The sequence below is a fragment of the Acinonyx jubatus genome, chromosome A2 (assembly GCF_027475565.1).
Source record: "Acinonyx jubatus isolate Ajub_Pintada_27869175 chromosome A2, VMU_Ajub_asm_v1.0, whole genome shotgun sequence".
Taxonomy (NCBI): Eukaryota; Metazoa; Chordata; class Mammalia; order Carnivora; family Felidae; genus Acinonyx; species Acinonyx jubatus.
This window is the reverse complement of record NC_069383.1, coordinates 114838232-114861389: the sequence shown is the minus strand read 5'-3', so window position 1 is coordinate 114861389 and position 23158 is coordinate 114838232. Positions and strand designations below refer to the sequence as shown.

The window sequence follows — 23158 nt, the reverse complement described above, 5'->3', positions numbered from 1 at the left end:
GCAGCCCATCCCCAGCCTTCCTGACCACGGGTGCCCACAAGCCCGCCACTAGTGCTCTGGTGGTTTCCGTGAAGCACTTCTATTCAGCTTCTCTCTGGAAGGACAGTGTCTCTGGGACATTTACCTCCCCCCACTGCCTCTGGCCCCAGGCCCTGCCCTCTGCAGTCTGGGTGAGCCGATCCATTAATACAGTCATCTTGACAGGCATCGGCGGGGACCAACTAGGAGACATGGCCTGTGCTAAGTATTGACGGCTGTCCCTGTGAAGACGCTTTTGCCTCCAGTGCGTCGGAGAGGCCTTGGTTACCCGGACATGGGGCGGGGAGCATCTGATTTGGCAGCCTCAGCTCCAGGCTCTGCAACCCTGGGTGGGTCTCAGAGACTTCCAGATGTGTAGGGTAAGAAGAGAATTTATGGCACCTGGTGAGGCACAAACTCAGAGACCTCTGGATGGCTGCACTAAGTCAGAGGCTCCTGACACCTCGCCACTGTCACCCGGAACCACTAGGCCTATGCAGGGCAGGAGGCAGTCGTACTAGGTCACACGGTGAGCTCCTGGCAGAGCAGGCCTGTGGGCATGGGGGGCTCTCTCTGCCCAGCCGGTCGCTGGGCTCCCTGGAGACTGCTCTCAAGAGCCATATGGGCTGTGGCCAGAACCCAACTGGTCCCACACCTTGTCTGCTGGGGAGGAAGCTGAGGCCCGAAGACAGAAGCCGGAGAATGCTGGCTGGTTGCCCAGCACCACATGAGGTCCTTTCCAGACATCCCTCACTTGTGTGGTAGGAACTGCCCCCCCCCCACCCCGCCCCTTGCACATGAGGGAACTGAGACTGGAAACGTGGCAAGATTTGCCTAGAATCACAGAGCCTGGACTGGTGGCATTGGGATTTAAACCCAACACCGAGGCATGCTTGTGCCCAGTCGGGCCCACTCCAACCAGATCAGAGCACATCCTCCCCAGTTGTCACTGTGGCATCAGAAATGTAGATTGTCGGCTCTCCATTCAAGTGATATTTGTGGTGGGAGAGCTGATTTTAAAGATGAGGATCTGTCAAGAAGGGGGTGGGGGGTCTACCACTGACCTCTGACCTCTTCAGGGACCCTGGGCAAGCTGGGGATGCCACGGGGTGGCAGGCTTGGGTGACTCTACACTTGGGACTTCCTGTGTAACACAGACTCAGGAGCGGGTCTCATCCCAGAATGAAAGGTGAGTGACTGATTAGTTATCTGATTGCACGAAGAGCTAGTGGGGTTTCTTGGTGCTCTCAGAGCACTCAGGAAGGGCATTTTCCCTTCAAGGAGACAAAGACAAGAAACAGTCTGGGAAAGAAGCCTTTTCCCTCCCCGCTGAAGATCATTGCTAGGAAAGGCCCTCTGGCCCCCGGCACGTACCTGTCCAATAATAGCAGCCAGCTGCATGCCTGCCTGTCCCGTGGCCCTCCCCTGTGACCGCCTCGAAGGCTAGGACTCTGGCTTCCCGAGTTCCCTGAGTTCAGCACAGTCAGAGCTGACAGAAAGCTTGGGTTCAAGTCTGCTTGCTCTTCATGTTAGATGATGGCTGGCCCAGGAGACCCACGCTAAGGTTTGTTAAGGCCAAGAGTTAATGGGAAGCTCCTGCAAGCTGAGGAGTCAGTGATTTTGAGAAGGATGTTGCCCTTTTGGAAAACGATGTAAAATATTCTTTGAGTCTATTTAAGAAATGTCATGAATGCATTGACGGCCCTTCCAGAATCCACTTCAAACAATGATGATAGCGTTATGGGTTGAATTGGGCCTTTCCTCTCAGAGGTACTTTGGAGTTCTAACTCCCAGTAACTGTGAATGTGACCTTATTTGGAAACAGGATCTTTATGGAGGCAAGCAAGTTAAGATGAGGTCATTAGGGTGGGCTCTGATCCAACATGACTGGTGTCCTTATCAACAGGAGAAATCTGGAAGCACACAAAAGCATAGAAGATGATACGAAAGGTGGCAGGGTGGGGGGAGAATCAGGGTAATGCACCCACAAGCCAAGGAATGCCAAAGATTGCCACTAAACCACCAGGAGCTAGGAACAGATCCTCCTTCGTGGGGCTTGGAAGAAATCAACCCAACTGACACCTTGGTGTCAGACTTCCAGCTTCCAGAATGTGAGACAATAAATATCTGTGTCTTCAAGCTACTCAGTTTGTGGTGCAAACTGGGGTTGTTAACGGCAGCCCTGGTAAACTACTACAGAGAGCAAACTTTCTGTTCCCAGGGCTTGTGCAGTTGAGAGTCTGACATGGTCCCAGAAGAAAGGGGCCTGGGGTCCTCACCATTTGAGGCACCTGTTCTCACTGGGGACCACCAGGAGAACAGAAACCTGCTGAGCACTGTTAATATCCCAAGCAGTGCTGGACATTTCAGATTTCCTCCCCCACTTAATCTTTCCAATATGGCTTCTTACTCCCATTTTAAGTTATTATTTTTTAATGTTTATTTATTTTTGAGAGAGAGACACAGAGTGTGAGCGGGGGAGGGGCAGAGAGAGAGAGAGAGAGAGAGAGAGAGAGTGAGACACAGAATCTGAAGAAGCTCCCGGATCTGAGCTGTCAGCACAGAGCCCAATGTAGGGTTCAAACTCACAAACCATGAGATCATGACCTGAGTTGAAGTCGGATGCTTAACTGACTGAGCCACCCAGGCGCCCCTTCTTGCTCCCATTTTAAAGAATATAAAACTGAGTTGGGAGAGTATGTCAACAACTTGCCCAAGATTGCATAGCTGGGACCTGAAACTAGTGGAGGTGGGCCAGGCAGCCAGGAGCCATGTCACCTCCCCAGACAGAACCCGTGTGGAAAGAGCTTCCCAGAGTTCACAAGCTGCTTTTAGAGGTTTGGGTGCATTTTTTTTTTTTGATCTGTGGCCTGTATTTCAGACCCTGGGGCAGTCTGGCCACGGGGAGGGCCCAGGTTTGTCTCCATTCTCTCCTTGAGGAAAACAGGATGGAAGGAAATGTCCTAACTCCCTACAAGGATAAGGTGTTGAAAAATCCTCAAGTACTCTCGAACCCTCATTTGCATAGGTTTTCACCTCTTATGGGGCACTTTCCCATGTGTTGTCCCCTCCCCCCTGCCCTCAGCACTGCCAGCAGATGGGAATTACTGTCCACATCTGAAGGAGGCATGAGTTGCTTTGTAAACTGGGGTTAGTGACAACAGCCTCATACATTGCTCTGACATGGAAATTCTGCCAGACCTCCCAGGTTTGAATCCCAGCTAGGGTAAGTGATACAACACTCTGTCCTTCAGTTTCTCATTTTGTAAAATGGGGATAGTGGTCGTGCCTACCTTATTATAAAAAGTGATTGCTATTACCGTTATTAATTCATTCCGCCAACATGGATTGAGGGCCTCATGTGTGGAGTCAGACTGACTAGGTTCAAATCCCTACCTTCTACTTACTCACTGGATGACTACGGGCATTTTACTTAACCACTCTGTGCCTTGGTATCTTTTTCTGTAACATGGGGGATAATAAAAGTACATATGTCACAGGTTGATGGGTGAGGATAAGGGGCTGGTTCCCTCTAGGTGCTGAGTAAATCCTACATACTGTTGTCACTGATGTCAGAGTTATTGGGATTCCTGTTGGGTCAGGCCAAGCCTCCATAGCTGCCCTGGGAGAAACTCACAATCATCCTGGACTCCCCTCTGGAGGCTGGAAGGTCAGGTTCAGGACCAGGGCAGCCCCACCTCTGTCTTCCCTGGATTCTCCTTGACCATCCCCCATTCAGACCCAGCACCCCAGTCCCCCAAGCCCTCTCCCAGCTGCAGAGGAATGTTTCCCAAACATGCACCACATCACTAGAACCCTCCAATAGCTTTGTCACTACTCCATGCAGACCCCTCCAGCCTGCTGTCCTCCTCACTCTTCCCCAACCCTGGACCTCTGCATGGCTGGCTGCTTCCTCCTCAGGGGACTGCCGGCCAATGCCACCCTGCCACCCGCTTTGTTCCGTTCACAATGCTTGTTATGCTCTGATGCTATTTATTTGGTCACCTGTCCACTGGAGTGTCAGTACCATGAGGACAGGGGTCTTGTTTGTTTCACTCTTGAGGGCACCCTGGGGTGAATAAAAGCCTAACAGTGACTGCACACAAAGGGTGCTCAATAAACACTCAAGAATAAGCAAACATGTGGTCAGGCTCTGGCTTTAGGCATCCTTTAGGAAATGATAATGCATCTTTTTCATTATGTAATAAATGCAGCTAAACCCCACAGTGAAAACTCTGCTAGGCAATTGTCAACCATGGGCCTGGGAAGCCTTTCAAGTCATCTTGGGAAATGAAGAGGGACGGGGCGGGGAATGTCACCTTCTCCTCCCATAAATGGCTCAGAGATGGCTCTCTTCAACCTCCTTCCCCACCCACGCTTGTCAAAAGCTGCTGGGTTTAAACACCCATGTTTCTGTTCCATATTATCGATCGTTTAATATTCAAGAGATGGCATAAATAAATATGTGAGCAATTATGTAACATGTTTGGAAACAATCTGGTTAGCCCCGGAGTGCTGGGGCGAGAAACAAAACTTCAGCAAAGCCAGAAGCCTGGGTGATCTGTGAGGCGGGGGACAGAGGTGCGTGGCCAGTCTGCCTGTCTGCTCCCTCCCCAGTTCTGTCCAGAGGTATTCCTCTCCCTCAGCCCAGGCAGAGTGGGGTAGTAGGCATTGAGCGCAGAATCTTGGAGGCACATTGTGGTTCCCCCTGCTCCTGTCTGGGAGGTTACTTCTCTCTGGGTCAGTCTTCCCATCTGTGAAAGGACTAACAACACCGCATGGGAAGGTCAGGTGAGACGCTGACTCAGCTCTGGCTCAGAGGACAGTCTTTCTGAAGGTAAGTTGGGTCTGATGCCGAAAGATGAGCTGCATGAACTCTGGTTCCTGACATGGGGGGGGGGTGCAGGCCTGGGCTTTGAGGTTCACAGGTGTATTAATGTAAGGTGGACTGAGCAAGGCAATAACAGAGCCCCAAAGAATGGGCTTCAGGAATACAGAGAAAGACATGCTTCCCAGTGAGGAGCAGGAGAAATCTTACAGAACTGCCAGATGGGCTGGCCCCAGAAGGCTGAGTGGGATTGTGACACCAGAGAGAGGGCCGCCCCATTTAACGAACACACATTAGGCACCTAGCGTGTCTGTCCATTCTGTAAGCATTTATTGAGCACCTATTGGTTCCAGCAACTCTGCTAAGCACCTTACATGGGTCATCTTTGCTTGGACTTCACAAGAGGGAGATGCTGCCATTGTCCCCCATTTTACATATAAGGGTGAGACTCAGCTCAGGATGACAAGTGATGCTGCCTTCCTTCTCCAACTTCTAGGCCATAATCCCTATTTAAATGCAAAAGGGATGTGGGGCAGTTTTCCCAAACCAAAACAATGGTGCATAAATAATTCATGTGTCTTCTCTGAGGTTGCAGAGGGAAGGGAGCTGCCATCAAACTCTGCTTTCTTGCTCAGCTGACCCTCCATTTAGCAGCCCCCCAACAGTGCCCTCTTCCACATCTATCCCACTCCCACCCCAGCCAAACCCATCTCCAACTTACCCCTCTGCGTCTTCTGGTTAAATGAAAGGCGCCAGGATTCGGGAAATGGGACCCATGTCTTGCTGGCTCTGGGGACTGGGTGATGAAGTTCAGCTCTGGAAAAGGGGAGATGGCATTGGTTAGGGGTGGGTGACCCGATGGGGAGCCAGTCAGGAAAGAATAGGAAGGGAACAGTGCAGTGAAGTGGGACCTAGGGGCCAGCACTGGGTGAGGGCCTGCGTCAGGGGTAGATGGAGACAGAGGAGAAGCAGGAGTGGCTCAGTTCCCTAAATACCTCCCAGGAGCTGACCTCGCCATATGGGGACCCACCCCCTGACTTCCCCGTCAAGACCTCCCAGGCCTCAGGCCCTCTTAGGGGAGCAAGTCCATTACCAGCAGGGTGTCAGATGGGGTATTTCATCTGCTGGCTGGTGCGGCCTTCAAGGGCAGAAGGAGTGGGACAGAGTGGGCAGGGGTGTGCACAGAGGCCTTGGAGCAAGAGGCTTTATGTTTCTGAGTCTGCTTCTCCATCTGCAGGACAGAAATACTAATACCTATTATTCAGGAGTTTTGAGAGGAGTAACGGAAGTATAATATGTGTAAATGCCTTCACTTGTAGATGTGTTTAATAAATAGCAGAAGAGAGCTAAATGTCTCTCCTGTATCAGGTTCCCTTTCTGTACCTATCTATCCATTTATTCATTTGTAACTTTCTATTTTGAGATAACTGTCCATTCAAAGCAAGCTTTAAAGAAATATATAGGGAGATCCAGTGCTCATTCCCCCAGCTGACCCCAGTGGTAGCATCTCACAGCACAGGGAGGTGCAGGGAACCTTCCTCTGGCTGACCCCAGTGCTAGCATCTTGTACCACGATGAGCTCTCATGCACCTTCCCCCAGCTGACCTGAGTCAACATCTCACGCTTAGTGCTCTGGCAAAACGAGGCACGTGACATTAGTACAGTCCCTGGAGCTAATTCAAATTTCACCAAGGTTACATGTACTTGTGTGTGTGTGTGTGTGTGTGTGTGTGTGTGTGTGTGTAGGTCTATGCAATAGTATCACTTTGTAGTTTTATGTAAGCCCCACCACAATCTAGATACACATCTGTTCTACCAGCATGGCTTCCTTGGGCCCCTCCTTTATAGTCACATCCGTTCCCTCCCTGCCTTCATCCCTAACTCCTGGAAATCATGATTCTGTTCTCATCTCTATAATATTGATCTTTCAATGATGTTCTATAAATGGAATCACACAATATGTGACCTTTGGAGATTGGCTTTCTTCACTCAGCCTAATTCTCTGGAGATTCCTCAGGTTGTTGTGCATATCAATAGTTCACTCTTTTTTATTGCTGAGTAGAATTCCATGATGTGGATGGACCACAGTTTATCCATTCATCTACTAAAGGAGATCTGGGTTATTACCAGTTTTTGGCTATAATGAGTAAAGCTACTATAAACATTTGTGTACAGGGTTTTTGTGTGAACATAAATTTTCATTTATTTGGGATAAATGCCCAAGAGTGCAATTGGGTTGTGGGGTAGTTGCATATTTAGTTGTGTGTGTATGTGTGTGTGTGTGTGTGTGTGTGTGTGTGTATGTGTGTGTGTGTGTGTGCGCATGTGTGTTTAAAAGAAATGCCCAGGGGCACCTGGGTGGCTCAGTCGGTTAAGCGTCGGACTTTGGCTCAGGTCATGACTTTGCGGTCCGTGAGTTCGAGCCCCACATCGGGCTCTGTGCTGACAGCTCAGAGCCTGGAGTCTGTTTCAGATTCTGTGTCTCCCTCTCTCTGACCCTCTCTCGTTCATGCTCTGTCTCTCTCTGTCTCAAAAATAAATAAAAACGTTAAAAAAAAATTTAAAAGAAATGCCAAGGGAGCCTGGGTTGCTGAGCTGATGAAGCATCTGACTCTTGGTTTTGGCTCAGGTCATAATTTCACTGTGAGACTGAGCCGAGCCCTGTGTCAGGCTTTGCACTGACAGTGTGCGCGTGGAACCTGCTTGGGATTCTTTCTTCCTCTCTGCCCAGCCTTCCCCCCATCCAAAATAAATAAATAAACTTAAAAAATAAAAGAAACGTCCAAACTGTTTTTCAAGAATGGCTATGTACCAATTGATATTCTCACCCACCTATGAATGATCTAATTTTTCTGCATCCTGCTCAACATTTGGTATGATTTTTTATTTTTGCCATTCTGATAGGTGTAAAAATATCTCATTGTGGTTTTAACTTGTATTTCTTTATTGGCTAATGATGTTGAACATATTTTCATGTGTGTATTTGCCATCTATCTGCACATCTTTGGAGAAATGTCCCTTCGTGACTTTTGCCCATTTTTGGGGTTGGATTGTTACATATGTTTAACAGTGGAATTTTGAGAGTTTTAAAATTTATGTCAGCTACTAGTACTTTGTCAGATTCCATGGTTTGCAAATACATTCTCCCAGCTTGTAGCTTGTTTTTCTTCCTCTTGACAAAGTGTTTTGTAGTACAAAAGCTTTTAATTTTGGTAAAGATAACTTTATCTTTTTATCTATCTTATCTATCTATCATCTACCTATGTATTTAATTACGATTCAAGTTAGTTAACATATAGTGTAGTACTAGTTTCAGGAATAGAATTTAGTGTTTCATCACTTACATATAACAGCCAGTGCTCATCCCAACAAGTGCCCTCCTTAATGCCCATTGCACATTTAGTCCATCATCCCTCCCACCTCCCCTCCAGCAACCCTCAGTTTGTTCTCTATATTTAAGAGTCTCTTATGGTTTGCCTCCCTCTCTGTTTTTATATTATTTTATTTTTCTTTCCCTTCCCCTATGTTCACCTGTCGTGTTTCTTAAAATTCACATATAAGTGAAATCAAATATTTGTCTTTCTCTGATAGACTTATTTCGCTTAGCATAATACATTTAGTTCCATCCACAATGTTGCAAATGGCAAGATTTCATTCTTTTTGATCACTGTATCTACTTTTTATTTTTTATGGATATTTTTGGGATTAAGACTAATGTGAATTATTTTCCTAACTTTTCTTCTAAAAGTTTTGTGGTTTTAAATTTTGTTTGTTAAGTCTATGATCCATTTGAGCCAATTTTTGTGTAACATGTGAGACTTAGACAGATTTTTTGTTGTTGCTCTTGTTTGCCTATGGATGTCCAATTTGCTTCAGCATTATTTGTTGAAAAGGTTATTACCTTTCTTTCATTGAATTGCTTTTGTACCTTTGTCAAATATTAGTCAGTTGTGTGGGTCTATTTCTGGATCCTCTGTTCCATTCCATTAATCCATGTGTCATCCTTCTGTCAACACCACACAGCCTTCGTTTCTAGATAAGTCTCAAAATGAAGTAGGATGATTCTTCTCATTTTATTCTTCTTTTTCAAAACAGCTTCAGCTGTTCTAGCTCCCTTGCCTTTCCACATAATTTTTAGAATAATCTTTTTCACATTTACAAAAATTTTGCTGGGATTTTGATAGGAACTGCACAGAATTGACATCTTTATTATCTTGAGTCTTCCGATCCATGAACATACTAGGGCCACTTCATTCATTTAGATCTTCGATTTTTCTCATCAGTATCTTGTAGTCTTCAGAATATAAGTCTTGTGCATGTTTTGTTAAATTTACACCTATATTTTTTGTGTGTGATTATAAACGGCCTCGTATTTTTAATTTTGGTGCCCACATGTTCTTTGCTAGTATACAGACATACAACAATGTTTTGGTATGTTTATTTTGTATCCTGTGACCTTCCTAAACTTGGTTATTAGTTCCAGCAGGGTTTTTGTTTTGTTTTGTTTGTTTGCCTCCTTGCTCTGGTAGATTCCTTCGGAGTTTTTTAATCTAGACAATGACGTTATCTCTACATAGGGACAATTTTGTTTCTTCCTTTCCAATCTGCATGCCTTTTCTTGTCTTGTCTTACTGCACTGACTAGACTGCCCAGCACTATTTGAAGGCAAGTGGTGAGAGCTGACATCCTTGTTTTGTTCCCAGTTTTAGGAGATAGCATTCAGTCTTTCATCATTAAGTATAATGTTAACTGTAGGTTTTTGTCAGTATTCTTCATCAAGTTGAGGAAGTTCTCTATTCATATTTTTCTAAGCATTATATCATGAATGAGTAATGAATTTCATCAAATGCTTCCTGCATTGATGCATATGATCATGTGATTTTTCTTCTTCAGCCCATTAACATGGTGGATTATATTAGCTGATTTTTAAAAGTTAAAGCAACCTTGCATTCTTGAATAAACCCTAGTTGGTCCTGAAGCATAATTATTTTTATATATTACTGAATTCTCATTGCTAATGTTTTGTGAAGGATTTTTCACATCTGTATTCATGAGGGAGGTTGGCTTATAGTTTCATTTTTTTATGCTGTTGTCTGGTTTTGATATCAGGGTAATACTAGCCTCATACATTGAACTGAAAGTGTTCCCTCTGCTTCTATTTACTGGAAGACATTGCGTAGAATTGGTGTTAATTTTTTAAACATTTGGTAAAATTCTCCCATGCAACTATTAGGTCTATTACATTAATAATTTAATGTAATTATTGATATGTTAAATTTTAAGTCTATCCTTTTATTTTTTGTTTTCTGTTTGTCTTTCTACAAACACAACCACATCTATAAGTGTTGTAGTTTTTGCTTTGGCCACCAAACATAATTTAGAAAGCTCAAGAGGAGAAAGAATGTGTATTGCATTTAGCAATATTTTTGCTTACCATATTCTTTTTTCCTTCCAGGTGTTCTAAGATTCCTTTCTAAAAAATTGTTTCCTTTCTGTCTGGAGAACTCCTTTCTGTTATTTTAGGGCTGATCTTCTGGCAACAAATTCTCAGTTTCCTTTCATCTGAGATCTCGATTCCCCTTCATGTCTGAGGGATAGTTTTCCTGGTAATAGGGTTCTCAGTTGACAGTTCTTTCCTTTCAGCATTTGAAAACTGTTGTACCACTTCCTTCTGGCCTCTAGGGTTTCTAATGAGAAATCCACTGTCCTTAAAATTGTTTCCCCACTATCAGTGAGTTGTCATTTTCCTTCCATTGCTTTCACGTTTTTTTTTTTTTTTTTTTTTTTTGAGTTTTCAGAAGTTTACTATTTTGAGTCTTGATGTACATTTCTTTGGGTTTATCTTCTTTGGAGTTTTCTTAGCTTCATGAGTCAGTAAGTTTATGACATTTTTGTTTTGTTTTGTTTTGTTTTTACCAGATCTGGGGAGTTGCCAGCCATTTTTTTCTTCATGTACTTTTTCAGCCCCACTCCTTTTCTCATCTCCTAGGAGTTCAATGACACAAACATTAGAACTTTTGTTACAGTCCCACAGGTCTCTCAGGCTTTATTTTTCTTTTTTTAAATGTTTATTTATTTTTGAGAGACAGAGAGACAGAGCATGAGCAGGGGCGGGGCAGAAAGAGAGAGGGAGATAGAATCTGACGCAGGCTCCAGGCTCTGAGCTGTCAGCACAGAGCCTGACGCGGGGCTCAAACCCACAAGCCGTGAGGTCATGATCTGAGCCAAAGTCAGACGCTTAACCAACTGAGCCACCCAGGCTCCCTGGCTTTATTTTTTTAAGCTTAATATGCTATTCAGATAGACAGTTTCTTTTGTTCTATATTCCAGTTCAACGATTCCTTCCTTTGTCCCCTTTAGTCTGCTGTTAAGCACATCCATTGAGGTTTTTTTTTCTTTTAATTTCAGTTATCATATTTTTCTGTTCTAATATTTCCTTTTGGCTCTTCTCTAAGTCTTCTATTTCTTTGCTGGGACTTTCTTTTTATTTTTTTTTCTCATCAGTTTCAAGTGTGTTCATAACTGTTCCTTGAAGCATTTTTTATGATGGTTACTTTAAAATCTTGGTCAGATAATTCCAACATTTTTGCCATCTCAATGTTGGCATCTACTGATTGCCTTTTTTTTCATTCAGTTTAAGACTGAATGAATTAGTTCTTGGCATTGGGGAATTTTAATTGAAATGTGGGGATTTGGGATATGAGGTTATGGGCCTTGGATCTTATTATTTAAACCTTTGTTTCAGCAGGCTTCCATGACACAGCACCAGCAAAAGAAGGGGGGTTGGGAATGACAGCTCCCAATTAGGCCCTGACTGATACTTCCCTGGCTAAGAGGAGTAGGAATGACTTGTTACTGTTCCCAGTGTGGTCTCCACTGGTACCCTGGGGGCTGGAGGTGACGTCTAATTACCACCTGGTGGGGAAAAAAAGCCCTGGCTCCCTACTTGGCATTCTCTGACACCACCCAGTGTGGGACTTGGGGTTGCCTCATAGTCTGATGAAGTTAAAAGTCTAGTCTCCCCACAGGATCACTGCTGGTGCATGTATGGCCATAAATGTTTTCTATGGTGTTTGGCTGGAGTACAGCAGTTTTTGTCTAAAAGTGTCAGTTTTGCTAGGCTGTCCCCTTCCTTGTTCTTTAGCTAGAGATAACAGGCTTCCCCCTACCCCTCAACTACCTATTGGCATTTTCTCATCTCTGGCTTCTTTCTCCAACGCTGTGATATATGAGGAAAAACCACCACCACTACAAACTCACTACTGTGTTGTTTCTTGGGTCCTCAGGTCCCTTGCAGGCTTGTCCTTTCTCTGTCTTTCAGAGTTTTCTCTTTTCTTTTCTTTTTTAACTTATGGAAAGTTTTATTTTATTTTTCATCTTTTTTAAAAATTTAAATCCAAGTTAGTTACCATATAGTGTGATAATGATTTCAAGAATAGAATTTAGTGATTTATCACTTACATATAACACCCAGTGCTCATCCCAACAAGTGTCCTCCTTAATCCCCCTCCCCCATTTAGCCCATCCCCGCACCCAACACCCCTCCAGCAACCCGCAGTTTGTTCTCTGTATTTAAGAGTCTCTTATGGTTTGTCTCTGTTTTTGTATTATTTTTGCTTCCCTTCCCTTATGTTCATCTGTTTTGTATCTTTAATTCCACATATGAGTGAAATTATATATTTGTCTTTCTCTGACTTATTTCGCTTACCATAATACACTCTAGTTCCATCCACATTGTTGCAAATGGCAAGACTTCATTCTTTTTGATGGCTGAGTAATATTCTATTACATATATATATATATATATATATATATATATATTACATATATATTATATAATGGAATATATGTAAATATATTCCATTGTACACACACACACACACACACACACACACACACACACACCACATCTTTATCCATTCATCAGTCAAAAGACATTTGGGCTCTTTTCATACTTTGACTATTGTTGATAATGCTGCTATAAACACTGGGGTGCATGTGCCCCTTCAAAACAGCACTTCTGTATCCTTTGGATAAAAACCTAGTAGTGCAATTCCTGGGTCATAGGGCAGTTCTATTTTTAATTTTTTGAGGAACCTCCATACTGTTTTCCAGAGTGGCTGCACAGTTTGCTTTCCCATCAGCAGTGCAAAAGGGGTCTTCTTTCTCCACATCCTCACCAACATCTGTTGTTGCCTGAGTTGTTAATTTTAGCCTCACAGTTGTGAGGTGGTATCTCATTGTGGTTTTCATTTGTATTTCCCTAATGATGAGTGATGTTGGGCATCTTTTCATGTGTCTGTTAGCCATCTGTACGTCTTCTTTGGAAACGGTCTATTCATGTCTTATGCCCATTTCTACACTGGATTATTTGTTTTTTGGGTGTTGATGTGGATAAGTTCTTTACAGATTTTGGATACTGACCCTTTATCTGATATATCATTTGCAAATATCTTCTCCCATTCTGTCGGTTGCCTTTTAGTTTTGCTGACTGTTTCTTTGATGAGCAGAACTTTTTATACTGATGAGGTCCCAATAGTTCATTTTTGCTTTTGTTTCCTTTGCCTCTGGAGATGTGTCAAGTAAAAAGTTGCTGCAGTCAGAGTCAAGGAGGTTGTTGCTGGTTTTCTCCTCTAGGATTTTGATGGCTTCCTTTCTTATGTTTAGGTCTTTTATCTATTTTGAGTTCATTTTTGTGTATGGTGTAAGAAAGTGGTCCAAGTTAATTCCTCTGCATGTCGCTGTCAAATTTTCCCAACACCATTTACTGAAGAGACTGTCTTTTTTCCATTGGACATTCTTTCCTGCTTTGTCAAAGATTAGTTGGCCATGTTTATGGGTCCATTTCTGGGTTCTCTATTCTGTTCCAATGATCTATGTGTCTGTTTTTGTGCCAGCCCCATACAGTCTTAATGATTACAGCTTTGTAATACAGCTTGAAGTCCAGGACTGTGATGCCTCTAGTTTGGTTTTCTTTTTAAGGATTGCTTTGGCTATTCAGGGTGTTTTCTGGTTTCCTACACATTTTAGGATTGTTTGTCCTAACTCTGTGAAGAATGCTAGTGCTATTTTGATAGGGATTGAAAATGTAGATTGTTTTGGGTAGTATTGACATTTTAACAATATTTGTTCTTCTTATCCATGAACATAGGATGTTTTTCCATTTTTTTGTGTGTCATCTTCAATTTCTTTCATAAACGTTCTATAGTTTTCAGCATATAGATTTTTCACTTCTTTGGTTAGGTTTATTCCTAGGTATTTTATGGTTTTTGGTGCAACTGTAACTGGGATAGATTCTTGATTTCTCTTTCTGCTGCTTCATTATTGGTGTATAGAAATGAAATGGATATCTGTACATTGATTTTATATCATGCGAGTTTGCTGAATTCATGGATCAATTCTAGCAGGTTTTTGGTGGAGTCTTTGGGTTTTCCACACAGAGTATCATGTCATCTGTGAAGGGTGAAAAGTTTGACTTCCTCCCTGCCAATTTGGATGCCTTTTATTTCTTTGGGTTGTCTAGTGGCTGAGGCTAGGACTTCCAAAACTATGTTGAATAAGAGTGGTGAGAGTGGACATCTTTGTCATGTTCCTGACCTTAGAGGGAAAGCTCTCAGTTTTTCCCCATAGAGGATGATATTAGTGGAGGATCTTTCATATATGGCCTTTATGATCTTGAGAAATGATCCTTCTTTTCCTACATTCTTGGGTTTATTTTCTCAAAGGCCTTTTCTGCATCTATTGAGAGGATCATGTGGTTCTTATGCTTTATTTTATTACCGTGATGTATCACATTGATTGATTTGCATATATTGAACAAGCCCTGCATCCCAGGAATAAATCCCATGTGATCATGGTGAATAATTCTTTTAATGTATTGTTGGATCTGGTTTGCCAATATCTTTTTGAGAAATTTTGCATCCATGTTCATCAGGGAAATTGGTCTGCAGTTCTCTTTTTTCTGGGGTCTTTGTCTGGTTTTGGAATCAAGGTAATGCTGGCCTTGTAGAATGAGTTTGGAAGTTTTCCTTCCATTTCTATTTTTTTAGAACAGATTCAAAAGAATAGGTGTTAACTCTTCTTTAAATATCTGGTAGAATTTCCCTGAAAAGCCATCTAGCCCCGGACTCTTGTTTTTTTGGGAGGTTTTTGATTACTGATTTAATTTCTTCACTGGTAGTGGGTCTGTTCAAATTATCTATTTCTTCCTGTTTCAGTTTAGTAGTTTATATGTTTCTAGGAATTTGTCCATTTCATCCAGATTGCCCAATTTGTTGGCATGTATTGCTCATTATAGTCTCTTACTATTGTTTGCATTTCTGTGGTATTGATTGTGATCTCTCCCCTTTCATTCTTGATTTTATTTATTTGGATCCTTTCCTTTTTCTGTTTTATCAATCTGGTTAGAGATTTATCAATTTTGTTAATTCTTTCAAAGAACCAACTCCTGGTTTCACTGATCTGTTTTTTTTTAATTAATATCATTGGTTTTTGCTCTAATCTTTATTATTTCACTTCTGCTGGTTTTAGGCTTTATTTGCTGTTCTTTTTCCAACCCTTTTAGGTGTAAGGTGAGGTTGTGTATTTGAGACCTTTCTTCCTTCTTTAGGAAGGCCTGGATTGTTATATTCTTCCTTCTTATGACCGCCTTTGATGCATCTCAGAGGTTTTGTGCTTTGGTGTTTTCATTTTCATTGGTTTTCATGTACTTTTCAATTTCCTCTTTAATTTCTTGGCTAACCCATTCATTCTTTAGTAGGATGTTCTTTAATCTCCAAGTGCTTATGGTCTTTCTAAATTTTTTCTTGTGGTTGATTTCGAGTTTCATAGTATTGTGGTCTGAAAATATGCAAGGTATGATCTCAATCTTTCTGTACTTGTTGAGGGCTGATTTGTGTCCCAGTATGTGATCTATTCTGGATAATGTTCCATGTGCACTCAAGAAGAATGTATTCTGCTGCTTTAGGATGAAATGTTCTGAATATACCTGTTAAATCCATCCAGTCCAGTGTGTCACTCGAAGTCATTGATTCCTTGTTGATTTTCTGCTTAGATGATCTGTCCATTGTTGTGAGTTGGGTGTTGAAGTTCCCTACTATTGTGGTATTATTATCAATGAGTTTCTTTATATTTGTGATTGATTTATATATTTGCGTGCTTCCACATTGGAGGTGTAAATATTTACAATTGTTAGGTCTTTTTTTGTGGACAGACCCCCTTAATTATGATATAATGCCCTTCTTCATCTCTTGTTACACTCTTTATTTTAAAATCTAGTTTGTCTGATATAAGCATGGCTACTCCAGCTAGCCATACTTGATGACCATTAGCATGATAGATAGATGGTTCTCCATCCCCTTACTTTCAATCTGAAGGTGTCTTTAGGTCTAAAATGGGTCTCTTGCAAGCAGCATATAGATGGGTCTTGTTTTCTTATCCATTCGGACACCCTGTATCTTTTGATTGGAGCAGTTAGTCCATTGACATTTAGAGTGAGTACTGAAAGATATGAATTTAGTGCCTTTGTGCTGCCTGTAGAGTTGGTGTTTATGGTGATGTTTTCCGGTCCTTTCTAATCCTTGTTGCTTTTGATCTTTTTTGTACTGATTCATCATTTCTCCAACGGACCCCCCTTAAAATTTCTTGCAGGACTGGTTTAGTGATCATGAAGTCCTTTAGTTTTTGTTTGTCTGGGGAAACTCTTTATTTCTCCTATTTTGAAAGACAGCCTTGCTGGATAAAGAATTCTTAGCTGCATATTTTTCTGATTCAGCATGTTGAACATATCCTGCCACTCCTTTCTGGCCTGCCAAGTTTCTGTGGATAGGTCTACGGCAAACCTTATCTTTTTTCCCTTACAGGTTAAGGAATTTTTTTCCCCTTGCTGCTTCCACAATTCTTTCCTTGTCTGTGTGTTTTGTGAATCTGACTATGATATGCCTTGGTGGTGGTCGGTTTTTATTGAATCTAATGGGAGTTCTCTGTGCTTCTTGGATTTTGATGTCTATGTCCTTCCCCAGATTAGGAAAGTTTTCCACTATAATTTTCTCACATAAACCTTCTGCCCCCTTTTCTCTCTCTGCATGTTTTGGGATGATTCAGATGTTATTCATTTTTAATAAGCCACTGAGATCTCTAATACCTGTATCATGCTCTTTTGCCTTTGTTTCCCTCTTTTTTTTCTTCATTATTCTCCATAATTTCATCTTCTATATCACTGATTCGCTGCTCTGCTTCATCCATCCTTGCTATTGTGGCACCATTTGAGATTGCATCTCAGTTATAGCATTTTTAATTTCGTTCTGTCTATATTTTACTTCTTTTATCTCCACAGAAAGAGATTCTAGGCCTTTTTTTTCAACCCCAGCTAGTATTCTTATTACCAAGGTTCTAAATTCTAGTTCAGACATCTTGCTTATATCTGTGTTGATTAAGCCCCTGGCTGTCATTGCTTCCTGATATTTATTTGGGGTTAATTCCTTCATTTTATCATTTTGGAGGAAGAAAAAATTAATAAAATAAAAAATTAAAATTAAAAATAAAAAAAATCAAATAAAAGAACCTAGATCCTAGGTGTGTTTTGGTCTGCTTGTTGAAAGAAGCTTGACAGAATGGAGAAAAAAGGGAAAGAAAAGAAAGAAAAGAAAAAAATGTAAGAAAAAATTTAAAAATTAAAAAAATATATAATATAAAACAGAATAAAATGAATTAAATAAAATGAAATAGAATAAAAAATTTTTAAAAATAAAAATAAAGTAAAAATAAGAAAAAAATTAAAATTAAAAAAATACAAATAAAAATTTCTTTTTCTATATCCAAGGAAAAGAAAATACAGGGGAAATAAACAATTTAAACAAAAACAGAAGCAACAGAATGAACTAATAAATGAAACAGCAAACAGAATGAAACCCGAAGGAAGTTACATCCAATTTCCCCTAGAACTGAAAATATGAACTACTCTAAAGTCTGTACACAAAGCAGGTGGAGTGACTTGTGCTAATTTTCTAGCTGATATGCTTGGAGGGTGCAGTGGGGCGGGGCTTGGTGTAGTGGCTCCATTATCTACTATATGGCACAGCTTCGCTTACTGGAGTGGATCAGAGAGCATGCATGTGCACAGGAGAGGTGGAAATGGCTTCACCCAGCTCTCTAGTCTTTGGCACAGGAACTTCACACTCTCACCAACCTGCAATCAAGCACCCTTCCTTTGTCTCAGACCTCCATCCATTCCCCACTGCTATCCTGTCCATGTCTAAGCCATCTGCCTGCCAGGGGGCACCTCCTTTCAAAGTTTTATCTCAGATGGGTTTGTGTTTCAAATCCTCAGTTTTCAGAGACCCCCACAGCTTGGCCCACACTGATTATGTGGGGCAGGGGGGGGGGATCTTGCTGAGCAATGGGCGGGTGCCAGCTTGCCCCAGAAAACGTTTGTTTGATCAAACAGTGGCAGAGGTTCAGAGATTATGAATCACAATATACAGGTTTCACTGTACTCTGGTGACTTTCTCCCAATACCAGCAAATTGTGGCTGCTCTCCAGGGTTTGCTAGGACCTTTGCCTGTTGGGAGGCCGTATGGCCTCTACCAAAGGCACTCCAAGCAGGGGAACTGCTTCTCTCCATGTGCACATGGACCCCTCAGACCCCTCTGCCCGTTCTTGGAGATTCACCCTACTTCCCCACCAGAGCACCACCAGGCACTGAACTCCAGAACTTCAGACTTTGTGCTCCACTGTTTATAGAGTCCTGGTAGCATTGAAACCTTCTCCTTTCTTTCTGTCAGTGGTTTTGGAGAACAGATTTCTTGTTCAGTCCCCTGCAAGTGTTTTCATTTGTTCTCTCTCTCTCCAGCTACTTTCGGGGGAGTGTTGTCCTGCACTCTCCCCCTCTGTCTTCTTTCCACAAAACCAGCTCCCTACCCTCCACAGCTTTTCTCTCCCCCAGTTCACCTCTCCACACTGTGTACCTGCTGAGTTCTGTGGCTCAAGTTATGCAGATTGTTGTTTTAATCCTCAATTTCCTAGTTCTGCAAAATGATTTGATGCTGATCTAGCTGCATTTCAGGGATGAGACAAGCTGAGTGTCTCCATGCTGCTCTGCCATCTTAACTTCCTCTCCCCATAGTTTTCTAGTGTTTGTTTTATATATAATGTCCAGGGATTTTAGTCACATTTAGTGAGACAAATAGGAAAAAGAAAATTCTATCTTCCTGGAGGCAGAATCCCACCTGAAACCCTCTCAACAAGTGCTTCTCAGTTCGCTTGAGTTTTCAAGAATCACCTCTATCTTCTTAACACTGATAAGCAGATCAAATCAGAATTCCTGACATGCTTGATACTTCCCATGGGGTTCTAGATTTCCACTTGACTCAGGTGAGTATCTATCTGTCTGGTAGGAGACAAGAGGAGCTCTGGGCTTTTAGGAGGCCTTTTCCTTTCAAACTCGTAGATGTAGTGGTGGGTAACTTAGAGCAGAACCCCAAAGACACTGATCCAGTTGGGCATCTCTTTCAGGGCCACTAGGCCTAGCCTTCTTAGGTCTTTTCAGGGGAATACAGGGATCCAGGCAGTGTTGTCAATCATAAGTGGCTTAAGCCAGGATGTGAAAGTACATAACTTTGCCTTATTCCCCACTGCTGCTGCTTCCTCCTGCCTGGGCTATGCTTTACCATTTACAAGAGGCTCTCACATCTGGGCCTTATTTCCTCCCCTCCTCAACCCTGGGGTTGGGGGCAGGAAGCACCTACCACTCTTCATGTGTGAAGTCTCTGGCTTCCAGAGGGTGCTGACTTACCCAAGGCCATTTAGTTCCACACTGGCAGAGCTGGGATCATATCCAGCTCTTATGACTTTGGCACTCAGGTCATTTTTGAGGCTCTGCACTATCTGGCCCCAAATATTCTCTGCATTTTTCTCTAGGGTGCAGTTCTCATAGTGTGGCCCACATGCCTCTGAGAGGGTCCCAAGACCATTGCAGAGGGTCTGAAAAGTCAAAACTATTTCCCTAATAACAGTAGGATGTTATTGCCACCTTCACTGTGTTGATATTTCCACTGCTGCTGCAAAAGCAATGGTGAATCGAGGGAGACAAATCAGATTGTCCCAGCGGTCACTGTATTCTTCATCACCACACAGTTGTGGTGAAGAATGCCAGGTTCACTTGGGAACGTCTTGGGTGAAGCAGTAATCATGATGAGTTTTATTAATCATTGGGAGCAGAAAAGGCAAAGCATTCATTGAACATTACTGCTGTACCGTGAAGTGTAACAGGTATTAGAGGCAAAGCTGTTGTGTGATTGTTTGAGTTGCAAGCTGAATTAGCCTCCGTTTTCATGAAATGCCGTTTTTGCATAAAAGAACTGACAAATGTTGGTTATTCAGACTTGAGTACTTGGCAGACATTTTCTCAAAAATGAACAAAGTGAGCCTATCACTTCAAGGACAACAACGGACAGTAACTTGTTGCCAATGATGACGTTTGAGCTTTCAGAGCAAACACTGGAATTTTGGAAAACTGTCTCTGTCATCATGAGCCTGACAGCTTCCCAAAGACAAAGATGTTTCTGATGAGGTCAGGAGTAGAATAACAAATGCGATTTTTAGGAAATATTTTATAACAAAATGTGCAAATATTTGAAAGATCTGCATAACTCAATGAGCCAATATTTTCTGAATACCAATGCATAACGTTACAAAAGCAGGAATGGGTAAACATTCATCACCGTGTGAGAGGGAAAAAAATGGATTTCAATGTGAAGGTGGATAAGTTCATTAACATGGCTTTAGATTCTTCGTGGCAACTAATTTTTAAGATGCTATTAGTTATGGTCTCTTCAGAATTCATATGGTGCAGTCCTAACACCCCTAGGACCTCAGAATATGACTGTATTTGGAGACAGGGCTTTTAAAGAGTCAATTAAATTAAAATGAGGCCATTAGGGTGGGCTCTACTGGAATATGACAGGTGTTCTTATAAGTAGAGGAAATGTGGACACACAAAGAGACACCAGGGATGTGTGCGTATGGAGGAAAGACCATGGGAGGACACAGAGAGAAGAGTCTAAGGAGAGAGTCCTGCAAAGACACCCAACCCTACTGATGCCTTGATCTTGGACTTCTGGCCTCCAGAACTGTAAGAAAATACACTCCTGCTGTTTAAGCTCCTCAGTCTGTGGTATTTTGTTATAGCAGCCCTAGCAAATGAATACACTATCACTTGTGAAGTTTGGGTGTAGTATCAAAGAAGAATATCTACAATTGTCTGAAAAGGCTATTAAAATACCCTTCCTTTTCCCAAAAGCCTATCTCTGTGAGGCTGGAATTTCTTCATATACATTAACTGAAACATCACATGAAAACAGACTGAATGCAGAAGCAGATGAGAATCCAGCTGTCTTCAATTAAGTCATTAAAGAGATTCGCAAAAATATAAAACAACATTACTCTTCTCACTAATTTTTTTTTTTGTTTTGGAAAATACAGTTATTTTTCACAAAATATGTTGTATATGTTATCATAATGAGCTTATTACTGTTCTTTTAAAATGCATTAATAAGTAAGTATTAAAATCTTAGTTTCACTTAGTTTCACTTCTGACATGGTAAATGGCAAAATTCATTGAGGATCTCAATCATTTTTGAGTGTAAAGGTCCTGAAACAGAAAGTTTGAGAATGGCTGACTGAGGTCAGCATTTCCCAAACCTGCATCAGTTGAATATGACTGTCAAGATGGTTCCTATCTGTCCTTTAATTAATCTTAGGAGTTTTTTTTTTCTTCATGAGTTTCTTGATTAAAACTCAAACACATTTATTTTAAAAAGAAACTTTTGTCAGGAGTGCCTGGGTGGCTCAGTCAGGTGAGCAACAAACTTTGACTCAGGTCATGATCTCATGGTTCATGGGTCTGAGCCCCACATCAAGCTCACTACTGTCAGCACGGAGTCCGCTTTGGATCCTCTGTCCCCCTCTTTCTCTGCCCTTCCCCCACTTGCACTCTCTCTATCAAAAATAAATTAAAAACATTAATAACAAAAAAAGAAAACTTTTGTCACTGTCATCAGTGGAAAATCAGTGCCATTCCCCACAAATAACAATTGACCAGAGGAAAGAAATGCACAGGATGTCCTTATGTTTAGTGGAACCAACTGTTGCCCGAAGGCCCCGAGCCCAAAGTCTCTCTGCTCACAGTTTAGCCAACGTTTAGGTGGGGATATACTAGTTCCAAATAGAATCTTTTGTCTTGATGTGACCTGGAAGACTGATGGAGAACTGAATTTTCCCATCAGGTGATGGGCTGTTATTTCAACCCATCTAGTATCCTCTTAGGTACCATGAGAGGTAGATGTCTGGCACTTAGAGATGCTCAGATTTAAGGGCACCCAGAAAACTTCTCTCTTCACAAATGGTGCTTTCGCCTCCTTGAAGGCAGGCATGGGAGAGGGTCCTGCTTATGTTCATGAGTGCAAGATTGCTGAGTGTGGCAACTAAGCTCAAGAAATGGCACATTCTAGTTCAGCCAAACCCATGAGATGTTCTTCTTTGCCGCCCTCCTTCAACATCAAATCAGCGATGACCTGTCCAGCTTATGCATGCCCCACTCTTGTCTCCATCCCTCTACCAAACGTGTTTTTCCACCATGTTCCTTTTCTAGGTGAATAGCACCATGGCCAAGAATATTCCCAGCAACGTTGTTTGCAAGAGCTGAACCCAGGAAACAACCCACATGTCCACTGGCAGGAGAGTGAATCAACAGATGGTGATACCTTCATGCCAGCGAATATTATACAGCAATAAGAATGCATGAACTCCAGCTGCACACTGATGAATCTAAGAGACATAATGTTGCCAGAAAGAAGCAAGTCTCAGAAGGTTACGTACTGTGTGATGCCATCTAAAAGAACTGAAAACAAAAGCAAAACTAAACAATAGGTGTTGTGAGCATACACATGAGATAAAAATGTTTGAAAAGAAAAAGCATGGGGATTCTCTGTATTTTCTGCTCAATTTTGCTGTGAACCTAAAACTGCTCTAAAAAAAAGGTCTATAGAGGAAGAAAGGCAAGGAAATGATAAACACAGGATGATCATTTCTTCTGGGGAAGGCATGGGGTTGGGATCGGGACACTCATCCAGGAATAGGCAAATTACTGGTGACATTCTAGTTCTTGGGTTGGGTGGTGGGTCCATGCTATAACTTGTATTATTAAATGAATATACGCAAATAATTTCTTTTGCATGTATCAAATATAATTTTAAAGGACATAAAAAAGGAGGAAATGTTAAGTTTCTGATCTGGTAATTTTGCTTCTTAGGAACC

At 42.0% G+C, this 23158-nt stretch overlaps 1 protein-coding gene across 11 annotated transcripts in view; it reads right to left on the bottom strand.

The window, feature by feature from the left end:
• Positions 1-23158, bottom strand: part of ATP2B2 (ATPase plasma membrane Ca2+ transporting 2) — a 384493-nt gene that overhangs the window by 198099 nt on the left and 163236 nt on the right. For all 11 annotated transcript variants that reach the window (XM_053218944.1, XM_027042626.2, XM_027042629.2 and 8 more), the window contains exon 3: positions 5568-5662. The gene's annotated coding sequence lies outside the window, so the exon portion shown is untranslated. The remainder of the gene's footprint in view (positions 1-5567; positions 5663-23158) is intronic.